At 45.3% G+C, this 22,847-nt stretch overlaps 1 protein-coding gene across 3 annotated transcripts in view; it reads right to left on the reverse strand.

Moving 5' to 3' along the window:
• Positions 1–22,847, reverse strand: part of PAWR (pro-apoptotic WT1 regulator) — a 115,031-nt gene that overhangs the window by 59,431 nt on the left and 32,753 nt on the right. The window lies entirely within an intron of this gene.

Genomic DNA, 22,847 nt, shown 5'->3' on the forward strand with positions numbered 1-22,847 from the left:
TGACTATATAATTTGGGGAAAGTACCGTATGTGATAATGAAAAGTGGCATTGACTCCCATTGCAAAACAATCAGACGGCTGCTTACATTTTCCAAAGTTGATGTGATGCCAGAGGAGGACTACTACCGGATTCTGCTCTATAAACTGCAGCCTCTGTACGCTGACAGACTGGGAGATCAATTTGTTTTGTAGCTGAAGTTAACAGATGAAAAGCCAGGAACTATTTGGGTTTGCTGAATGTAATATTTCCCCTTGCCGCTGTGCTGGATGAAGTGGACCGTCTTCAGTACCAGCACTCTGAGCGCAGTTTACATGATGGCATTCTGGAAACAGTCAATATGCCGGTTGCTGCATTTGCCGTATCAAACAGCACATCCCAAAGGCTGCAAAGCAGTATTTTTCTTTTGGCAAATTGGCAGATATTGCTGGTTTGATTTTTTTAAAGCAAGGAAAATTAATTCTGAACAGTTCTCTTCCTTCCCTTCTCCAAGCATTTACCTGTGTCTCACTGCACGTATGTCACAGCCAGTGCCCAGAGCTGGCCACACAGCCAACCATCTAATATGTATGGGTGATTCCCCGATCGCTGTTGGCCAAACCAATCTAATTTGTGTGGCTGGTTTTATGCTCATCCCGTGTATTATCAGGAAATGTCTCCCATCATGAAGACCAGACTGAGTAAAGGCCCCTTTGCACAGATTCGTTATTTCTGGGCAGCAGATCCGGGCATACACAGCACAATCTGCTGCCCAGAAACAATGAGTTTAGTGTCCACATCTCCAAGCTTTCACTCGATGTTTGCTCATTCATCAGGCGACCAGTGGCACTTATACACAGGGCAATTACTGGGAACGAGTGCTCGTGGGAACGTCCCTTCTCGATTTTCCCGTGTAAAGGGCATTAAAGGGAATCTGTCACCAGTGACCTCCCTGGTTGCATGGACACATGGCTGTGGTTCACCTGATTCCAATGCTGCTTTTCTTCTGTTGCTCTGAGGCTCAGTTCCTGAGTAATGAGGCTTTTTCTTAATATGCAAATTAAGCATTTGGTGCAATGAGAGTATCACTGTTGCTCTTTTTTCACCTAAGCTCCACTCTTTTTAGTGGTCAGACCCTCCCTGGAGGCTTTGATTGACATGGCCAGGCAGTGGCAAAGCAGAGAGGGAGGGGCTGGTCACAGAAAGAAGCAGAGCCTGGCTGCAACAAGAGCAATGGTGAGGCCTTCAGTGCACCAAAGGCCTAATTTGCATATTAAGGAAAAAGTATCATCACTTAGAAACAGAGTCTTGGACCAACAAAAGAAAAACCGCATTTTAATCGGGTGAACCGCAGCCGCCATGTGTCTATGCAAACAGTTGGATAGGGTGACAGCAAACTAGATAATAAGCCTTGGGCTACCACTGAAGGGCACATTTCCACCACAGTTTACGGACACCCGGCTAGTGTCCATGTTCCTGTACTAACTTCAAATGATTCCAGCTTGAGCTTGATGAGAACCAGTCTTGGACGCTTCCTCATCTATCCAAGCTGGATCTCATCTATCCAAGCTGGAAAGAAACTTGAATTTACACAACATATAAGAGAGTTTTCACTGGATGACTGAGGCCTGTACTACCATAGGCTCCAACTGCTGCTGCCATAATGTCATTTGTATCTCTGGAATAAATCATCTATACAGAGAAAACAGACATTATGCAATGGATATGAATGATTAGTGGTGTGATGCCTGATAATCAGTTCTACACCAGATCATTCGTCTTGCTTGTTCGTAAATCTATTTCCCAGATGGCCAACTTCTCCTGATGAGTTCTGCCCTTCCTCCTCATATGGAGCATTTAGTCTTATGTAAATGTCCATTGCTGTTCCGCAAGGAAATCAATGCATAGCAATGATTTATCATATCATAACTAATAGAAATGCTTTGCTTTATAAGAAAAATGGCTGTGCGTCTTATAAAGCAAATACTAGTGAGCGCTGACTAATATGTATTAGGTGCAGAGAGAGGGTGAAGCGCTGTCAGTACTCACCCTCCCTGGTCTTCTCCTCCTGGGCCATGCTGCACTGTAGGTCCTGGCCGTGTACAACGTCAGGACGTAGTGCGCACACTATGAGCCAACGCAGCACGCAGTCAGGCCGGAGAAGACAAGGCAGTGCGACTACAGAAGCCATCACCGGACCAGGAGAGGAGCTGCGGAGAAGGAGAGGTAAGAGAAGTTCTTTATTTTATCTCTGATCTGAGGTCTGATGGGGGTCTGGCATGGAAGTCTGATCTGAGATCTGATGGAGGTCTGGCATGGAAGTCTGATCTGAGATCTGATGGAGGTCTGGCATGGAAGTCTGATCTGAGATCTGATGGAGGTCTGGCATGGAAGTCTGATCTGAGATCTGATGGAGGTCTGGCATGGAAGTCTGATCTGAGATCTGATGGAGGTCTAGCATGGAGGTCTGATGGAAATCTGACATGGGGGTTTGATGGGAATTTGACATGGGGGTCTGATGTGAGTTCCTGATATGGGGGTCTGAACTGAGTATCTGATTTGGGGGTCTGAACTGAGTATCTGATTTGGGGGTCTGAGCTGAGTATCTGATATGGGGGTCTGAACTGAGTTCCTGATTTGGGGGTCTGAGCTGAGTATCTGATATGGGGGTCTGAACTGAGTATCTAATTTGGGGGTCTGAGCTGAGTATCTGATATGGGGGTCTGAACTGAGTTCCTGACATGGGGGTCTGATGTGAGTTCCTGATATGGGGATCTGATCTGAGTATCTGATATGGGGGTCGGATATGATATGGGAGTCTGATCTGAGGATCTGATGTGAGGTCTGAGGAAAAATATTTTTTTCTTATATTCCTCCTCTAAAACCTGGGGTTTGGCCTATCATCAGGTGCGTCTTATAAAGAGAAAAACATGGTATATATTGGAGCATGAAATGATCTTTGAAATTAGATGGATATGTGATGACAATATGATAGATAGACAGACAGACGGACAGGCTAGATTAACTTCTATATAATAAAACGTGTGGTAGTTGGAGGAGAGCGAGTAAGGGTTACTGTGAAATCCTGCTCACGAGAAGGTTACAGAAGCGATGCACAGGAATCTTACTGGAGCCCTAATGATAGAGTTTGTGAAAGAGAAGGCTGAGTGAGCAAGGAAAACCGAGGGGGAATGTTTCCCCAAACACAATCTGTTCACATTCTTCCTTACATGGAGACAAAAATTCTCTTGAATGAAAGAAAAGCTTGGCATTAGAGACTCCCTGGCAGCAGCCAGCACACTTGAGATTCTATACCATCCTTCACCAGACAGGATTCCTGTGGTAAAAACATCCGGGTTAATAATCATCGTCACTCATAAAACCTGCGCAGCGCCTGCTTGTGTTTTTTTACTGGAATTTATTAGGTAGTTTTACAAACTGCTTAGACTTTGTTCTCTCGCCCATAACTAATACTTACGACTTTCACCCAGATAAAAATCTTTATGACTTATAGACAGGAGAGCCCGGTATGACAAGCGCTCCATAAACCTGGCGTGAAATATTGCCGCAAATGACAGATGATATTGTCTGGTCAATGACATTTCCTATTTCAATGTTTCAGTAGGGTAAGGATGGTGAAGCTGGGCATGTGTGGTCACTGTGTATCAACCGCCTGGCATCTGAGGCTTGCTAGCTCATCAGCGGGGTCCCGCCGAAATGACAGCACTATTATTTGGACACTTTCGGGAAGAGTGATCACAACTGGTGTAAAGGCAAAATTGGCTTAGCTGACTATAGCAACCAATCAGATTCTACCTTACATTTTTCAGAGCTCCTTTGGAAAATGAAAGGTGGAATCTGATTGGGTGCTATGGGCAACTAAGCCAGCTCTACTTTTCACCAGTTTAGATAAATGTTCTCCTTTATCTTATGGACAGTAGACCGTATTAATAAACACTATCAATAAGGAAGCCAATGCAGAAACATTAGAAGGCATCGTTCAAGGACTTGCTTGTAATGAAGGTCCAGATGGGTGTTAATAAATGGAAGTGTGTCCCTGCACAGTCTAACATTGGCAGCACTGATTGGAGAGTGTCAGACTGTGCAGGGACCCCCACCCCGACTGGTAATACCCATCTGGACCTTCATTGCAACTGTTAGCAAGTCATTTATAACATTTACTAGGAATAACAGAGGTATGGCACAACATAGAGTCATAAGAATAGATGCTCCAGAATTGTTAATACACGAGGAATGCAAGTAATTCCTAAAGAGACATGTCAGGAGAGGTGACGGGGCCTCTTTAAAGAAATCCAGTAATTTATTCACCCAATGAATAGAAATGGGTTTTATGGATCCATTCTCAAGCAGGCCATATCGGATGTCTATCTGGTCACAGAATTTCCACAGGACTCACTATGGTGGGTTCTGGCCATGCTGTGGTAAGTGCCAGCTGGAATAACCCTCCATTTACTCTAGTGGCAGCCGCTGGAAGAGGCACCTATTACCATAGGCATGTTTTCGCTGCTCAATTCTTTCATGCCGGTGGTACAAAGTCTTATTATATCTGCATGTAGGGCCTTTGATCTCCCAGCTCTAACATCTTCACACGGGGAAGAGAACAGGAAGAGGAATTACATTTCATTATGTCTGCTGACATTCTCATCCCTAAAGAGCAGATCACAGCATTTCCAGGCATTGCTGACTAAAGAAATAGCTGAGCAAACATGCTCCGCCAATTAAATGGCTTTACCAGTACGACACACATTAATGCTGCGCGTGAATAGTAACGGAGGAGGACAAACACTAAGATCATTTAACCAGAAATACATAGAAGCTTTGCCTGTAAAAACGGAACGCTGGCACTAATATAGAAAGGTGAGAGTGAGCAGGGAAGTTACAAGTAAAAGTATGTTAAAGTATTTGAGCTAGAAATCAGATTCTGAACAATCTGCGACTTTTTGCACTATTGAACCAATATAAAACACATATATCTAAGTGTGATATACCATATATTGTTTATCCCTTTTTAAAGGGATAAGTGATAAGGGAGATTGTGGGGGGTCAACCACTGGGACTCCCATCAATCACAAGAACGGAGGGTCCCAGAGTCCCCTCTCTGAATGGAGTGGTAGTATGTCTGTTTCACTCACTGGGAGTGAGAGAGCACTTTCTACAAAGAAGTGAATGGAGCGGAGGACCGCCATGTGTACTACCACTGCATTCACAGCGCAGACTCAGGGACCCTCTGCTGAGGGTCCTAGGGATCAGACTCCTGCAAAAACATTTATCATTTACTTAACACCTTTAAACAGTGAACTTAATAACTTTCACTGCGCAAGTGGAGTTTACCACTTTTCTGAAAGGGGTGTGGTGAGGCAGGGTTTGGGGCGGACCAACATACAGTATCTCACAAAAGAGAGTAAACGCCTCACATTTTTGTAAATATTTCAATTCTATCTTTTCATGGGACAACACTGAAGATCTGACACTTCGATACAATGTAAAGTAGTCAGTATACAGCTTGTATAACAGTGTAAATGTGGTGTGCCCTCAAAATAAACCGCTGGCAACAAACGGGAGTACAAAAATGTGAGGGATGTACTTACTTTTGTGAGATACTGTAGTTGTCTTTTATGCCAGCCACAGCTTGTTAAGAGCTCATTTGCATCCCTTTCTTCCCACAATCCCAGAGGAGCATGTATGGTTTATAAGTCTCCTTACACTGATTAAGGTGCTCTCCTCAAGGAGAGATAGTACCCTCCAAATCCTGACTTCGGTCTCTCACCCAGTTAATCCAGTACTCTCTGCTATGCAGTGGGGAGGGGCAATCAACCAAACACAGCTGTCTGCAGATGGGATGCTGGCTTATTTAATATCTGAGTCATGTCTGACGGCCTATTTAAAGAGCTGAACACTGACTTAAAGGATCACTGCCTTAAATCTGGTGGCATTAGAGGCAGAGCTTGTTAAGAGCTCATTTGTATCCCTCTCTTCCCAGAATTCCAGAGGAGCATGTATGGCCTATAGTACCCCCCAAATACTTTTTCTAGAGCATACCTAAAAAAAGAAAAAAAAAGTCAACGTGTGCTGCTCTCAAAGAACAGGAAGTCTTATATTAGTGTCCAATGTGAAAGCTGCATGAACTTAGGATTTTTTAAATATAGATAGGAACAGTGCTTTAAGTGGGCCAAAAGAGGTGCCGGTACTCTATTAGGCGCCGGTGCTCCCCCCCCCTGCACATCAGACCCCCCCATCACACACATATATATTAGTTCCTCTATGTACCAGTACAGTACCCCCCCCACCACCGCACATTCGTTCCTCTCTGTACCAGTACCCCCCTGCACATCAGACCCCCCCCCCCCACTCATCACACACACACACATTAATTCCTCTCTGTACCAGTACCCCCCTGCCAGGGGGGTACTGGTACAGAGAGGAATTAATGTGTGTGTGTGTGTGTGTGTGTGATGAGGGGGGGGGTCTGATGTGCAGGGGGGTACTGGTTCAGAGAGGAACGAATGTGCGGTGGTGGGGGGGGGGGGTACTGGTACATAGAGGAACTAATATATATGTGTGTGATGGGGGGTCTGATGTGCAGAGGGGTACTGGTACAGAGAGGCACTAATGTGTGGTGGTGGTGGGGGGGGGGGGGCACTGGTACAGAGAGGAACTAATGTGTGTGATGAGGGGGGGGGGGTCTGATGTGCAGGGGGGTACTGGTACAGAGAGGAACGAATGTGCGGTGGTGGGGGGGGGGGTCCTGGTACATAGAGGAACTAATATATATGTGTGTGATGGGGGGGTCTGATGTGCAGGGGCCCCCTACACATCAGACCCACCCATCAGACACATATATATTAGTTCCTCTATGTACCAGGACCCCCCCCCCCCCACCACCACCGCACATTCGTCCCTCTCTGTACCAGTACCCCCCTGCACATCAGACCCCCCCCCCCCCTCATCACACACATTAATTCCTCTCTGTACCAGTACCCCCCTGCCAGGGGGGGGGGGGGGGGGGTACTACTGGTACAGAGAGGAACTAATGTGTGTGGGGGGAGGGGGGGTGCCTGTCACTCACCAGTACTCTTCAGAAGTTGGATTCCAAAGCAAAGTCGATGTTCTTTGCTGCACCGTCCGACTCCTGACTCCAAGGAGGACCAGTCACTGGTCGCCGCACTGATCGCTCCTCAGTCACAGGCGCGCGGGAAGGAGTTGACGTCACCTAACGTGAGGTCAACTCCCTGCCTGCGCCAGCCTGAGCCGTACTCTGCAACGACCCGCCCCCCTCCACTAGCTGCCCAGCCAACGACATTAGGGAGGAGATACTGCCAGCTCTCCGCTGCGCTCCGGTACCGGAAACCCACGTACTGGGCGCACGGAGAGGTGCTGGTACTCTCCAGGGCAATTTTTGGAAGTGGCGATACTGAGTACCGCCGCGTTCCGGCCCACTTCAAGCACTGGATAGGAACATGGAAAGTTAAAAAAAGAAAAAAAATCACCAAAAAGTCAAAAAAAACTTTAACATAAAAACTTGATTTGAACAATCATTTTCAGATAATACATCCCCTTTAAAGCATGAAAAATACTATTTTTTGCATACATAAACATGCTCTATACGCAGCTTCATGTTTATTTCCTACAAGTAAGGCCTCATGCACACGACAGCGTTTTTTCACTGTCAGTGATTTGGCTTCAGTGGTCCGTGTCCGATTTTGCTTCAGTTGTGTTTCTTGTGTCTTCCTTTTTTTTTTTGTCTGACAGGGGAAAAAAAGGAAGGTTAATGAAAAGCGTAAATTTTATTGCACCAAGGTCTTGTAGAAAAAAAACGGGCACGGACACGGATGACATACCAGTTGTGCATCTGTTTTTTTTGACGGACCCATTGACTTGAATGGGTCCGTCCTCCGTTTTCCACTGACAAGAATAGGACAGGTTATATTTTTTTGACGGACTGGAATCACGGATGCAGAGAAAAAACTGAGGACTATCAGTTTTTTTTCACAGCTCCATAGAAATGAATGGGACCTCCGCTAAACTGTGAAAAATGACGGAATGGACGGGGATGCACACAACGGTCGTGTGCATGAGGCCTAAGGCTACTTTCACACTGGCGTTTTAGCTTTCCGTTTATGAGATCCATTCAGGGCTCTCACAAGCGGTCCAAAATGGATCAGTTTTGCCCTAATGCATTCTGAATGGAAAAGGATCCCTTCAATCACCATTCTGCTCTGGAGGCGGACACCAAAACGCTGCCTGCAGCGATGCGGAGTGAGATGGATCCGTCCTGACACACAATGTAAGTCAATGGGGACGGATCTGTTTTCTCTGACAATAGAAAACAGATCCGTCCCCCATTGACTTTCAATGGAGTTCATGACGGATCCGTCTTGGCTATAGAAGACATAATACAACCGGATCCGTTCATGACGGATGCATGCGGTTGTATTATTGTAACAGAAGCGTTTTTGCAGATCCATGACTGATCCGTCTTGGCTATGTAAGACATAATACAACCGGATCCGTTCATGACGGATGCATGCGGTTGTATTATTGTAACAGAAGCGTTTTTGCAGATCCATGACTGATCCGTCTTGGCTATGTAAGACATAATACAACTGGATCCGTTCATGACGGATGCATGCGGTTGTATTATTGTAACAGAAGCGTTTTTGCAGATCCATGACTGATCCGTCATGGCTATGTAAGACATAATACAACTGGATCCGTTCATGACGGATGCATGCGGTTGTATTATTGTTACAGAAGTGTTTTTGCAGATCCATGACTGATCCGTCTTGGCTATGTAAGACATAATACAACTGGATCCGTTCATGACGGATGCATGCGGTTGTATTATTGTTACAGAAGTGTTTTTGCAGATCCATGACTGATCCGTCTTGGCTATGTAAGACATAATACAACTGGATCCGTTCATGACGGATGCATGCGGTTGTATTATTGTTACAGAAGTGTTTTTGCAGATCCGCTAGTGTGAAAGTAGCCTAAGCTGGTTTTGAGTCTTCTTAGATTCCGAGAAGAAAGTTTCAACTGTGAAACTGGTTGTAATATAATGACTTAATTGCAAAGATAAAAGAGTGACTGCTGGCAGGGCAAACTGAAACTGGGCTCCCATTGTATTAGGAATGCACAGTTGTGAATGGGGTTTTCCGAATTCAATTAAAAAATTGTCATCACCTCTCTCCCCTTCTTAGTCACTATGTTTCTACAAAACATGCTTAATTGTCACTTCTGGAACTCACCCGTTAATCAGTACTTACAACATTTCAGCTCTTGCCTCATGTGCCAGACAAACTTGATAAACTGCGTCATTTAAGTCAATTGAATACACCCTTAGGCTGGGTTCAGACCTGAGCGTCTTTGATATGCGCGTTTAACGCGCGTTTTTGACGCGCGTTTTTTGCAATAGTAAACGCGCGTTTGACGCGCGTTTGTGTGATTGACTGCAATGTCCTATGGCCACAAACGCGCGTCAAAACGCCCCAAAGAAGCTCAAGTACTTGTTTGAGCGTAGGGCGTTTTACAGCGCGTTTTTCAGCGCTGTAAAACGCTCAAGTGAGAACCAGGGCCATAGGGAAGCATTGGTTTTCATGTGTTGAGCGTTTTACAGCGCGTTTGAACGCGCTGTAAAACGCTCAAGTGTGAACCCAGCCTTAGTGCCACTGAACCGAATGACATGGTCAAATGACAAGGTAGTGGAAAATAGACCAACTTAAACTTACCACCTATAAAAGTTAGATGTAGGGCTGGATGTGTACTTATTAAAGGAGTTGTCCCCCTTCCTGGTCCCAGTCCCTCTAAAGCAGGCATGCTCAACCTGCGGCCCTCCAGCTGTTGTAAAACTACAACTCCCACAATGCCCTGCTGTAGGCTGTTCAGGCATGCTGGGAGTTGTAGTTTTGCAACAGCTGGAGGGCCGCAGGTTGAGCATGCCTGCTCTAGAGGCAGGTCACTTCACCAGTGATCGGCTGAGCGGTCAGGTCCTGCAGCAGAGACTGGTGAGGGAGCGGGAGGCACTGAAACAATGAGCAGGAGAACGGCGAAGTGTCAATCTCCTAAAGCCTAGATTTCCACAATATGGAAATAGATTTGACACCTTACTGTAACACATTTGTTTCCTGCATCTTGCTGTTTCTTAATAACTGACGTGCTGTAAGATAATGCATCGGGAAGTGTTCCTGGGTCTCCAGTCTTCCCACTTAAATGGCTCTTGTTAACCTGAAATTCTTGGCAGTTCTGTGAAAATCGCCCCAGAGAAGCTCAGCAGCTGCTGATCGCTCTACCCTCCTACACGCCTTATAAAGAAAAAGGGAACATGCCACCGTCTAGTGCCCAGGGCTGCCAAAGCATCTCCAAGGGATGTTCCCATATGTTATGTTATTTTAGCCCAGAAAATATTTCAATTATTTGGTTAGTGCCAAGTCTGGGATAATGCAGTGGGTATAATCCAGTACCATCGTTATGCTGATGACACCCAACTATATACATGTTCCCAGGATACTTCTGTCCGCCGCCTCTGCCATCATGTCCTCTCTTTAAACTTAAAGGGAAGGGAACCTGTCACCGGGATTTTGTGTATAGAGCTGAGGACATGGGTTGCTAGATGGCCGCTAGCACATCCGCAATACCCAGTCCCCATAGCTCTGTGTGCTTTTATTGTGCAAATTACCGAGATGAGTTCTGTCCCTGACGCATATCACGTACAGGACACATCTCAGGGTAATTTGCATATGTATCAAATCAGTTTTTTTACACAATGGCGATCACATCTTCATTTGCCGGCAGTACACTACCCTCCCAGTGTAAATGGGAGCGTGCTGCCGAGAAACAATGAACCTGTATGGGTATGAAGCATCGTCCCCATACACAGGGGACAGCTGAATGAGCAGGCAATGGTCATAAATGGAACCTTAGATGTCTCAGAAAAAATGAACGAGCTCATTCTAAAACATTATATATAGACATTTTAGTGGATATGTTTCTCAGTAATGTGAACGAGAATCTAAAATAATTCTCAGTAGGAGCATTCTTTAATATCAAACAGTACATGGACAGTGGAGATATCTCTGTGCACCAATCCACTGAAGCCTCATCATTTGTACATGTAAGTGACCACGTCTATCAGCCTCCATCATACTCCAGCAATGTGCTCTCTGCAGTCTGTGTTGCTTGTGGAATTGATTTCTGCAGACAGAGAGATGGAGCTTGATAATGTAGGTGACACTATGCAGCTTCCAGGATTCTCCACAGAATGGAAAGACATGGCTGTCAAGTGTATGAAGGGTAGGGAGCAAAACTCAGTTGTCACTGCTGATTTTCTAATAGCCATGATGACCAATCCACCAGGATTTGTCCAGACGTGTGTTTTGCGGTCCGCATATCGCGGATCCGCAAAACACGGATGGCGTCCGTGCAGATACAAAGAGGCTGGAACAGGAGCTGCTGCGCATGAGTATCTATGTGAGCTTCCACGGTCCCGGCCATCAGAAAGGCCAATGCTTTTTCCTATAGTGAGCAAGCACGACCACCTCTGATGGATTGCAGGGTGGTCATACGAGCAGTATATAAGAATGAAGCCAGCAAAGGAGGCAATATGGATAATCCGAATACCGTTAGTAAGTGCCTTGTATTACTTTCTCTACATGATCATGCCGTTTGCTGACTATCCTCCTCACAGCATACCCAGCACAGCATCATACATTGTACAGTGGCTTCACCTGAATGTGACTGATGAATCCCACATCACTGGCCTATTGAAACAATTGATTGTAGGGGTGCTATGAGTCAAATCCCCAACAATCAGATATTGGGGACCTTTCCTGAGGATAGGCCATTATTATGAAAATCTTGGACAACCCCTTGAAAGGGAATCTGTCACACTGTACATGCAGTTCTATCCTTGGGCAGCATGTTATAGAACAGGAGTGGAGTAGACTTAGATATACTGTATTTTTCAGCCTATAAGACACACCTGCCCTTAACAGAAGAGAAAAATAAGAAAAAAAAATTTTTTTCATCAGACCTCAGCTTAGCCTCCCATTGTTATTCAGACTTCAGCTCAGAGCCCCAATCAGAACCCCAATGTTAATCAGACCTCAGAGCAGACGCCCCACTGTTAATAAGACCCCAATCAGACTTCAGATTAGACCCCCAGTGTTAACAAGGTCCCTATTCAGACCTCAGATCCGACCACCAATCAAACCTTAGATGAGATGCCCAATTTTTATAACACCCCCAATCAGACCTCAGATCAGACCCCTAATGTTTATGAGATCCGCCATTCCTGAGATCCAGCGCTCTTCCTGCCGCAGTGAGCAGCCGAAGAAGAGAAGCAGAGAGTACAGCTGCATTCACCGATTCCCGGAGGTGCTCATTAGTATTCGCCCTATAACACGCACTGACATGGGGGGAGGAAGTGTGTCTTATAGGGTGAAAAATACGGTGATATAGCTACTCAGTTCCTCCTGCTCTATAAACTGCTGTCCAAATAGGACTTACCATACAATCTGAACCATAGTTCTCCACTTCCATTACTACACGTGTCTACTGAAAAGAATCACCACCTTGCTAAGGGCTAAGCTTGATAGGATGGTGTATATAAATGCATATAGTGCTCATATTAGCCAAATGTGCTGCCCTGACATAGATCCTTTTTAAAGGATAACTGTCATTTTTTTTAATTTGCTAGTTCAGTGTTTCCCAACCAGTGTGCCTCCAGCCTTTGCCTGTGCGGGCATGCTGGGAGTTGTAGTTTTGCAACAGCTGGAGGCACACTGGTTGGGAAACACTGTGCTAGTTTATTAGAGCTAGGCATGTACTGTATACCTGATTTAGTCTGTCAATGATTGTCAAAAGATCTGTAATTACCTTATAATAACAGCTTTCATTAATGTCTCCTGTCCCTTTCCACTGCTCCCTTAAAAGACTGTTGCTATGGCCTGTTTGTCTCCCAACTTAATGTAAACAGAAGACAGAGGGGCGGTCCATCACACGGCATGCCTGTATTCGGCTTCAGAGTGAGGAGGTGTGTCTTTCAGTAATCCAATCTGATTGGCTGGCAGGAAGTTGCTGGCTACAGCAAGTGTGTATAGGAAGTGAGAGAAAGCAGTTTTGGCCTCAGAGAACTGGCAGAGGAGGCATCTTGAAAAGATCCTCATATTGTAGGATTCAAAAAAGCCGCAACTAAGGGGAAAACTCAAGGAAAACGGTGGTAAGTGAAGAAACTAAAGATTGATTTATGCATAATGCTGCTGCAGCAGTAACATATGCTAAAATTGATTTTTTTGATGAAAACATGAAAGTTATCCTTTAAGTTCAATTAAGCCAGTTTATATTATCTGTTTCTTGACATGACAACTAATATGACTAATGTCAAAGGTCTTGGAGAGGTTGTCCCTTTACCCAGGCTCCTACAAAGCCAATATGTCAAATTTAAAAGAAATAACCACAATCCCTTATTATTGTATAAAGTAGACACATTTGTAGTCCAGAAGCCTTGGAACATCAAAAGCAATATAGCAGCTATAAAGGTGGTCATTTTTGTTTGCCATTTTTAGGGGGGGGGGGGGGGGGACTGATTCAAAGGGGTTGTCCAGGATCAAATACATTTTTAAAAACATGATATATCACCTTGTCTAGCAGATTCAAGGTCCCCCTGTTGTTTTCCAGTATTTTTACCTCTTCTCCAGTTTTCCTATGGTCCCCCACTGAATGTTTGCTGTCTTGTGGGTCCTACAAAGCAGCGTGGCATCCGGGCTGTCCGTCATAGCAGTCTCCACTTCTCCATGCATCCTTCCCCCTCATTGATATTCCACCTCCTGCCACGCATATCTCTCCTCTTTATTCATAGATAACGCTGTGCAATGCCCTGTGACGTCACCCGATCAAAGGGGCGTTACATATCGCCGCCTGTTACTGTGTAAAAACCTACCTCCGTGCGCTCTGCATAATGTTCTTGTGTGCCGGTGACGTCACCGGACCAGAGGGGAGTTGCCTAGAGCTGCCTGTTGCCGCCTACTAACGCATGTATGTACAATTAAGGTGACTAAAGTGCACTTAAGGGTACCCACTCTGTAACCTGCCATTATTACTGTGTTAAACAGGCTGAACTAGTCATTTTAAATCCAAGAGGGTCTAGACCAGGGGTGGGCAATTATTTTTTCGATGGGGCCACATGAGAAACTGAAAATATTTTGGAGGGCCGGGCCAAAAGGCTAAACTCAATACTGCATAAAATCACCGCGTCCTGGCACAGGCGGGCGTGATGACATCATCATGCCTGCCTGCGCTGGGATTTCACTACCAAATAGACCTCAGGCCTGTAGCCTATGACAAGTCTTGTCGCCATCTGCAAATTTTAAGGCGCATTGGCGACCATTTTGGTCGCCATCTGGAGCGCTGTATTGCATCAGTGACATGAACACTCTCCACATAGAATGTTATATTACATCAGTGACATCACCGCTCTCCACATATAAGTGATATTTTACATCAGTGACATCACCACTCTCCACATATAATGTTATATTACATCAGTGACATCACCGCTGTCCACATATAGGCGATATATTACATCAGTGACATCACCGCTCTCCACATATATGTGATGAGCGGTGATGTCACTGATGTAATGTATTACTTACCGGTATATGTGGACAGCAGTGATGTCACTGATGTAATATATTACTTATGTGTAATATATTACATCTGTGACATCACCGCTCTCCACATATAAGAGGCATATTACATCAGTGACGTCATCCCTTGGCGCTGGGGTGCGCAGCCAGGGCCGGCCTTAGGTGTTCAGGCGCCCTGTGTGAGCTAACCTTGTGGTAGTGTTACCTGCAGTCCTATGTAAAACCACAGATAACACTAGTGCTAAATAATGTAGTAGTGTTACCTGCAGTCCTATGTAAAACCACAGATAACACTAGTGTAGATCATGTGGAAGTGTTACCTTCGTCCTTAGTGTGCCTCCCTGTGTCTATCGCACAGACTCCATGCTGGCGCTGCCTCCTCTTCCATCTTCTTCCCCGCACAGAACGTTCTGAAGCAGCTGCGTCAAGACATAGGAACACTGTGGGCAAGGTGATACACACAGGGAGAGACATACACACAGGGACGGGGACACACACAAAGGGACAGACACACTCACACACACACAAAGGGACGGACACACACAAAGGGACAGACACACACGGACGGACACACACAGGGACGGGGACACACACACAAAGGGACAAACACACACACACAGGGATGGACACACACACACACACACAAAGGGACAAACACACACACACAGGGATAGACACACACACACAAAGGGACAGACACACACACAGGGACGGACACACACACACACACACACAAAGGGACAGACACACACACACAGGGACGGACACACACACACTGGCACACTCAACATCAGCAGCAAGTCCAACCCTTAATGACCCCCACAATCCCTGGGGGGGGGGGGGTGATGTAGTAGCAGGCAGGAAAGCACACACTGTCCCCCTGTCCTATATGAGCCCCCCCCCACCCCCACCAAATACCTGTAAGTTCTGTTAGTTGCTTGGCTTTGGCTTTGGCTGCTGGCTGGGGCTCCGCCTCCTTCCTCTTTCTGCCTGTGCGGCAGCTGCATCACGCTCCAGCAGCCACTGGTCTGCTCTGTTAAAGAGACAGGCAGGCCAGGCAGCAGAGCGGAGCGCAGAGCGGCCGCGGGCCCCGCCCCCTCCTCACTCCGGACAGTGACTCCGTGCTGTTACAGGGCCGGCGGCGGCGGCGGCAACAAAAATGCCGGGGGCCGGATTAAAAGGTCCGCCGGGCCGTATACGGCCCGCGGGCCGTAGTTTGCCCAGGTCTGGTCTAGACTATGGCTCCCATTTCTTAGAAAGAAGACACAAAGTAAGAAATAATTCCAAAGACAAGGCTAGCATTCACCGAGCATTTATTATTCTACTCTTGTACCAAGCGTGCACAGTATGAAAATGTAAAAGCAAAGAAATGACGAGGAAAGACTAAGGCTACTTTCACACTAGCGTTAAAGTTTTCCAGTATTGAGTTCCGTCCTAGGGGCTCAATACCGGAAAAAAACGCTTCAGTATTATCCTAATGCATTCTGAATGGAGAGCAATCGGCTCAGTATGCATCAGTTCAGTCCCTCTTATACAGTATTTGGCTGGTTCTCTGGCCATAATTCTGGAGCACTTGCCGACATTAATTTCCATTGAAATGTAATAATGCCAGATCCGGTACCTAGTGTCCCGGAAAAACTAATCTGGCTTCTCGGTCTGCGCATGCGCAGACCTTTAAAAATGCAAACAAAAATTAATACCGGATTCATTTTTCATAATGACACCAGAGAGATGGATCCAGTATTTCAATGCATTTGTCAGCCGGATTCGCAAACAAACGCTATCCGTTTGCATACGGATTTCCGGATCCGGCAGGCAGTTACGGCAACGAAACTGCCTGCCGAAATCCTCTAACGCAAGTGTGAAAGTACCCTAAGACCTTTACTTTATCATACCCCAGCGCTCCACTAAGAGGCCCGGGCTCCGTCTGATGATTCCTACACCAGACAAGCCATGGAAAAATGGAAGAAGCAGAGAGTGAAACTGAACTGATGCAAAGAAGCCATGTTATCTCTGATAAATGAAAAAGATCTTTTTTTTTTGTTCTCCATCTAATGTATTGTTACTATCCATATTGCTTCCTTTGCTGGCTTGATTCATTTTTCCATTCAATTATACACTGCTTGTTTCCATGGTTACGACCACGGCTGCGGTGCAGATAAGAGGCGGCAAGGAGGAGAGCTGCTGCGCATGTGCGCTCTCATAGTCCCGGCCACCAGAGAGACTGATGCTTTTCCCTATAGTGCGCAAGCAGGGTGGTCATAACCATGGATATGAGCAGTGTATAATGTGATGGAAAAATGAATCAAGCCAGCAAAGGGTGCGATATGGACAATCACAGTACATTAGTAAGTGCCTTGTATTAATTGCATCTACATGATAAATGCCATTTTCTTAAGTGAGGGAACACCTTTAAGGCTCCAGCTATTTTTTTTCACCACTACTTTTCAAAATCCATAATTGTTTTATATGTTCGTTGCCATAGAAACAGTATCAGCTCACTGCCATAACCTGGATTGTATGCATGTGTCCCAAGTAATGTTTGGTGCTCTGATGGCACCCTGCCAGTTCCCAAGTATTCACTGGATACATAGAGGAGATTCCAGATCCAAGATTTATTAGCCATACATTAAAAGTAAATGGTGCATGGCCACTAAAAGGGGGGCAAACTTCTTGTTAAATAGTTTTTCCAAGCCTTAAAGAGGATAGGTCATCAGTATCTGACCTGTGGGGGTTCAACACCCAGGAACCCTGTTGATGGCATTAGCGATCGTGCCTCCCCATACTCTGGAGGACATCAGTGCATATAAATGCATCGGTCTACTCCGCTAGCGATCAGCAGATTATCGTGACGGAACGCTACCTTACCGAGAATCTGCTAGATCGTTGTCCCATGTAAAGGAACCTTTAGTCCACTCTATACGCCATCCTTTTACTGGAGGAAGATTGAGACAATTTTTGTGACTTTCCCAAAATTCACAGTTGATAAATCTGGCTTTAATGAACTAAACTGGCTAAGGGTACTTTTACACTAGCGGCAAGGAACTGTCGTAGGACATGTCGTAGTTTTATTCCGGCCGCCTCTCGGCATGTTTGCCCCCCGGAGCAGCAGTCCGGGGGCACGCGTGCACAAGCGGCAGTACGGATCCGACAGGCTGTTCACCTGCCGGAGTTCCTTGCCGCTAGTGTGAAACTAGCCTAACAACATCCACTTTCCCTTTTCAAAACCTGGAGCAAGTGGTATACATATTATTTATAAGTACCATTAATTCCAGGGCCCTGTACGAATAGAAAGGGGGACACATACATAATAGAACTTATTAACAGACTTAAAGATGAGGACTGTGTCTGCAAATTCTTACAATCTTGCAAAATGTAAAAAATAAAAAAAATAACAAATAAGCCCAAAAAGTCACTTTATCTGAATGATCGTCATTATAAAAGACAACTCCCCCCCCATACAAAAAAAAAACCTCACATGGATCCAGAGATCTTCCCATTCATTGATCTGCTAGATGTATATCAAGCTCAAGGGGAGTGTCTTTTCTACTGTAGCTAAGGGGGTGTGTCCATGCTCTACCTATCACAGCTTAGGAGGCAGTTGAAGGTTGAAACTGAGCATGTGCGGTCATCTCAGTGAGCAGGTCAAAGAAATAAGTAAAAAAAAACAAACAGCAGGTGGCGCTATACAGATACATTTTATTGCATAAGGATACTTTCACACTAGCGGTTTTCTTTTCCGGCATAGAGTTCCGTCACAGGGGCTCTATACCGGAAAAGAACTGATCAGGCATATCCCCATGCATTCTGAATGGAGAGTAATCCGTTCAGGATGCATCAGGATGTCTTCAGTTCAGTCATTTTGACTGATCAGGCAAAAGATAAAACCGCAGCATGCTACTGAAGACTTGCCTGAATGCCGGATCTGGAATTTTTCCCCATAGGAATGTATTAGTGCCGGATCCGGCATTCAAAATACCGGAATGCCGGATCCGTCCTTCCGGCCTGCGAAGACCGGTTAAAAATGTGAAAAAAAAATACAAGACTGATCCGTCTGTCCGCATGACAAGCGGAAAGACGGATCCGTTCTTGCAATGCAATTGTGAGACGGATCCGTATCACAAATGCTTTCAGTCACATCCAAATCGGCGGATCCGGCGGGCAGTTCCGCAAGTGTGAAAGTAGCCTAACTTATTGACTATGCTAATTTGTTATTACATGCTATTACAAAAGTATTCAGATCTTGGTGCTGGTTTGAAAACTGTAGAATATTTTTCACGGGACAATCCCATTAACACTACATCTCTACATACTTGTGAGGATCATTCAGGAACATCATTCAAATGCAGAAGAGCTGGTGATTTGCATTTATGAGCACTGCCACCCCTTCTTGTGCCAACTGCCACGAAGAGGAAAATGGTGACCAAAAGGTGGCACAGGATCAAGAACTATTGGACATGCTTTTTTACAGTAGAGTATGGGTGCCATTCATTAAAACACTCTTTTGCTAGGTCCACACGTATTTCTTTTGATGAGTATTCCACTACAGAAACATGAAAGTCAATAAAGAAATCCTGGTTGATACAGCTTTAGGCAAGTCAAACAGCCTGAGAGACCAGACAAGCAAGAGGAAAATCAAATATCAAACTAATATGCTGACAACATTCAAAGCCTCACTCTCATGATATACACACCCAAACAGAAAAACATCAGAGCACAGCCATACAAGTACAAGCCTGCACATCTAGGAAAGCGTCAGCAAGGTGACAGAGGGGGAAACAGTAGTCTAGATGGGCCCATAGTGACAGGTGCTCCTATGTCAGCTCCTTGTCCTTAAAGGGGTTGTCTGAGTTTTTTTTTTTTGCTCTTTGTATGTTTCTAACTAGGCAAATGTAACAGCTTTACCATGCAGTTACTGCATCTGTAGTTGCTCCTTTCTCAGATTTCACTGAGGGTCACATGACTTGTGATGTCAGCTTCTCTCCCTGCTCTGATGATGTTTTGGGCACAAGCCTGAGAGAGCAGTTATGTGTCTGTACACCAGATGTCACTGTGCTGGCCACACACCCCTGCACTGCTGGCTGCTGCTTATTGCTCTCTCTCTGGATACTTGAGGAAAATTATTAACCCCTTCAGCTGCACAGACTCAGGGCTGAAGGCTTTACTGAGTAGCTGCAGGCAGTGAGGAGACAAATGCTGGGCACAGGAGCGGACAGAGGAGTTCTGCAGAGCATTGCACAAGAACAGGTAGGGGTTAGATCCTGTGTGTATCGGTAGTGTCATTGTACAGCTGGGACTTGTAGTCCTACAAAATCAACATGCTGCTGAGTCTCCCAGCAGGCAGACATTGTCACTCAGGACAGGACTTGTATTCACTCCCTTTGCAGAGCAGGGGGAAGGGCAGAGGTTGTTTTCATTGCAGGAAAACAAAGGGCCAGAAGAGAACCAGGGAAATGAGAAAATAGATATATTTTTTGATAAAAATTTGCTTAGCTTAGTTATATATCGCTGACCATCAGATTTACAGTGCTATGTCTTTTTTTTTTCATAGCTCGGACAACCCCTTTAATGTTAAAAAAGAGGAAATGTAGCACTGGGGCAGGTATAATGGTGGGTTTAAAGGGGTATCTAACTGAAGGAATATTATGTACTGCAGCTCCTACAGAACCTCCTTTAAAAGAAGACCAGCTAGTTATGTCACTAGAGGTTGGTATGATGCTCTTTGATGGTGGGTTGTGCCTATGAAGAAATCGAGAATGAGGACAGCGGGGCTGTTCTGGATGCTATCAGTAGTATAGTGGTATGCCGCACTATGGGGGTGGGCAGAGCCAAAGAGAAATAAGAATCCAGAACAGCCCTGCTGTCCTCCAACCTAATTTCTTTTAGGTTCTGCCCATCACCAAAGAGCGTCACAACAGCCACTTTATATGATGTAACAATATGGCAGCACACTGATAGCATCCATAAAAGCCCCGCTGTGCTCTTTCCCATCAGTAAAATGTGCTGATATATTGTTACTTCAGCTATAAAGTGACTGGTATGACGCTCTTTAGTGGTGGGCAGAGCTGAAGAGAAATTAGGAAGGAGGACAGAGGGGCTGTTGTGGATGCTATCAGTAAAGTGTGCTGCTACACTGTCACATCAGCTATCAAGTGCAGCTGTGTATATACAGGGAGTGCAGAATTATTAGGCAAATGAGTATTTTGACCACATCATCCTCTTTATGCATGTTGTCTTACTCCAAGCTGTATAGGCTCGAAAGCCTACTACCAATTAAGCATATTAGGTGATGTGCATCTCTGTAATGAGAAGGGGTGTGGTCTAATGACATCAACACCCTATATCAGGTGTGCATAATTATTAGGCAACTTCCTTTCCTTTGGCAAAATGGGTCAAAAGAAGGACTTGACAGGCTCAGAAAAGTCAAAAATAGTGAGATATCTTGCAGAGGGATGCAGCACTCTTAAAATTGCAAAGCTTCTGAAGCGTGATCATCGAACAATCAAGCGTTTCATTTAAAATAGTCAACAGGGTCGCAAGAAGCGTGTGGAAAAACCAAGGCGCAAAATAACTGCCCATGAACTGAGAAAAGTCAAGCGTGCAGCTGCCAAGATGCCACTTGCCACCAGTTTGGCCATATTTCAGAGCTGCAACATCACTGGAGTGCCCAAAAGCACATGGTGTGCAATAGTCAGAGACATGGCCAAGGTAAGAAAGGCTGAAAGACGACCACCACTGAACAAGACACACAAGCTGAAACGTCAAGACTGGGCCAAGAAATATCTCAAGACTGATTTTTCTAAGGTTTTATGGACTGATGAAATGAGAGTGAGTCTTGATGGGCCAGATGGATGGGCCCGTGGCTGGATTGGTAAAGGGCAGAGAGCTCCAGTCCGACTCAGACGCCAGCAAGGTGGAGGTGGAGTACTGGTTTGGGCTGGTATCATCAAAGATGAGCTTGTGGGGCCTTTTCGGGTTGAGGATGGAGTCAAGCTCAACTCCCAGTCCTACTGCCAGTTTCTGGAAGACACCTTCTTCAAGCAGTGGTACAGGAAGAAGTCTGCATCCTTCAAGAAAAACATGATTTTCATGCAGGACAATGCTCCATCACACGCGTCCAAGTACTCCACAGCGTGGCTGGCAAGAAAGGGTATAAAAGAAGAAAATCTAATGACATGGCCTCCTTGTTCACCTGATCTGAACCCCATTGAGAACCTGTGGTCCATCATCAAATGTGAGATTTACAAGGAGGGAAAACAGTACACCTCTCTGAACAGTGTCTGGGAGGCTGTGGTTGCTGCTGCACGCAATGTTGATGGTGAACTGATCAAAACACTGACAGAATCCATGGATGGCAGGCTTTTGAGTGTCCTTGCAAAGAAAGGTGGCTATATTGGTCACTGATTTGTTTTTGGTTTGTTTTTGAATGTCAGAAATGTATATTTGTGAATGTTGAGATGTTATATTGGTTTCACTGGTAAAAATAAATAATTGAAATGGGTATATATTTGTTTTTTGTTAAGTTGCCTAATAATTATGCACAGTAATAGTCACCTGCACACACAGATATCCCCCTAAAATAGCTAAAACTAAAAACAAACTAAAAACTACTTCCAAAAATATTCAGCTTTGATATTAATGATTTTTTTGGGTTCATTGAGAACATGGTTGTTGTTCAATAATAAAATCAATCCTCAAAAATACAACTTGCCTAATAATTCTGCACTCCCTGTACATGATAGGTGAGGTAGAAGTGCATTTCTACTGGATGTTTAGGGCACAACCCCATGGCGAGGATCGCTGCACGCAGCCAAGGCATGCTCATCCGCAGCAACCAACAGCCACGCAATTTTGCGGTAAAATTGTGCAGCCATTGGCTGCTTTGGATTGGCGTAGATTGTGGCCAGTTGCACCGCGCGATCGTACTCTTCGTGTATTCTGATGCTGATTATACAGGATTAAAGGAGTTGGACAGGGTTAGAAAAACATGGCTGCTTTCTTCCATAAATGGCGCCACGCCTGTCCATAGGATATGTGCTGTATCTCAGCTCAGCTACAACACCAGACACAAACCAGTGACAGGTGTGGGGCTGTTTCTGGAAGAAATCATTGAGAACGACAGTACAAATCGATTAGATGTAGGCTTTTAGTTGGTGCATATTCCATGCCTCCACGTAATTTTAAAGCTTCAGAAAAAAGTAAAATCT

Source organism: Bufo bufo, chromosome 1, assembly GCF_905171765.1.
Source record: "Bufo bufo chromosome 1, aBufBuf1.1, whole genome shotgun sequence".
Lineage (NCBI taxonomy): Eukaryota > Metazoa > Chordata > Amphibia > Anura > Bufonidae > Bufo > Bufo bufo.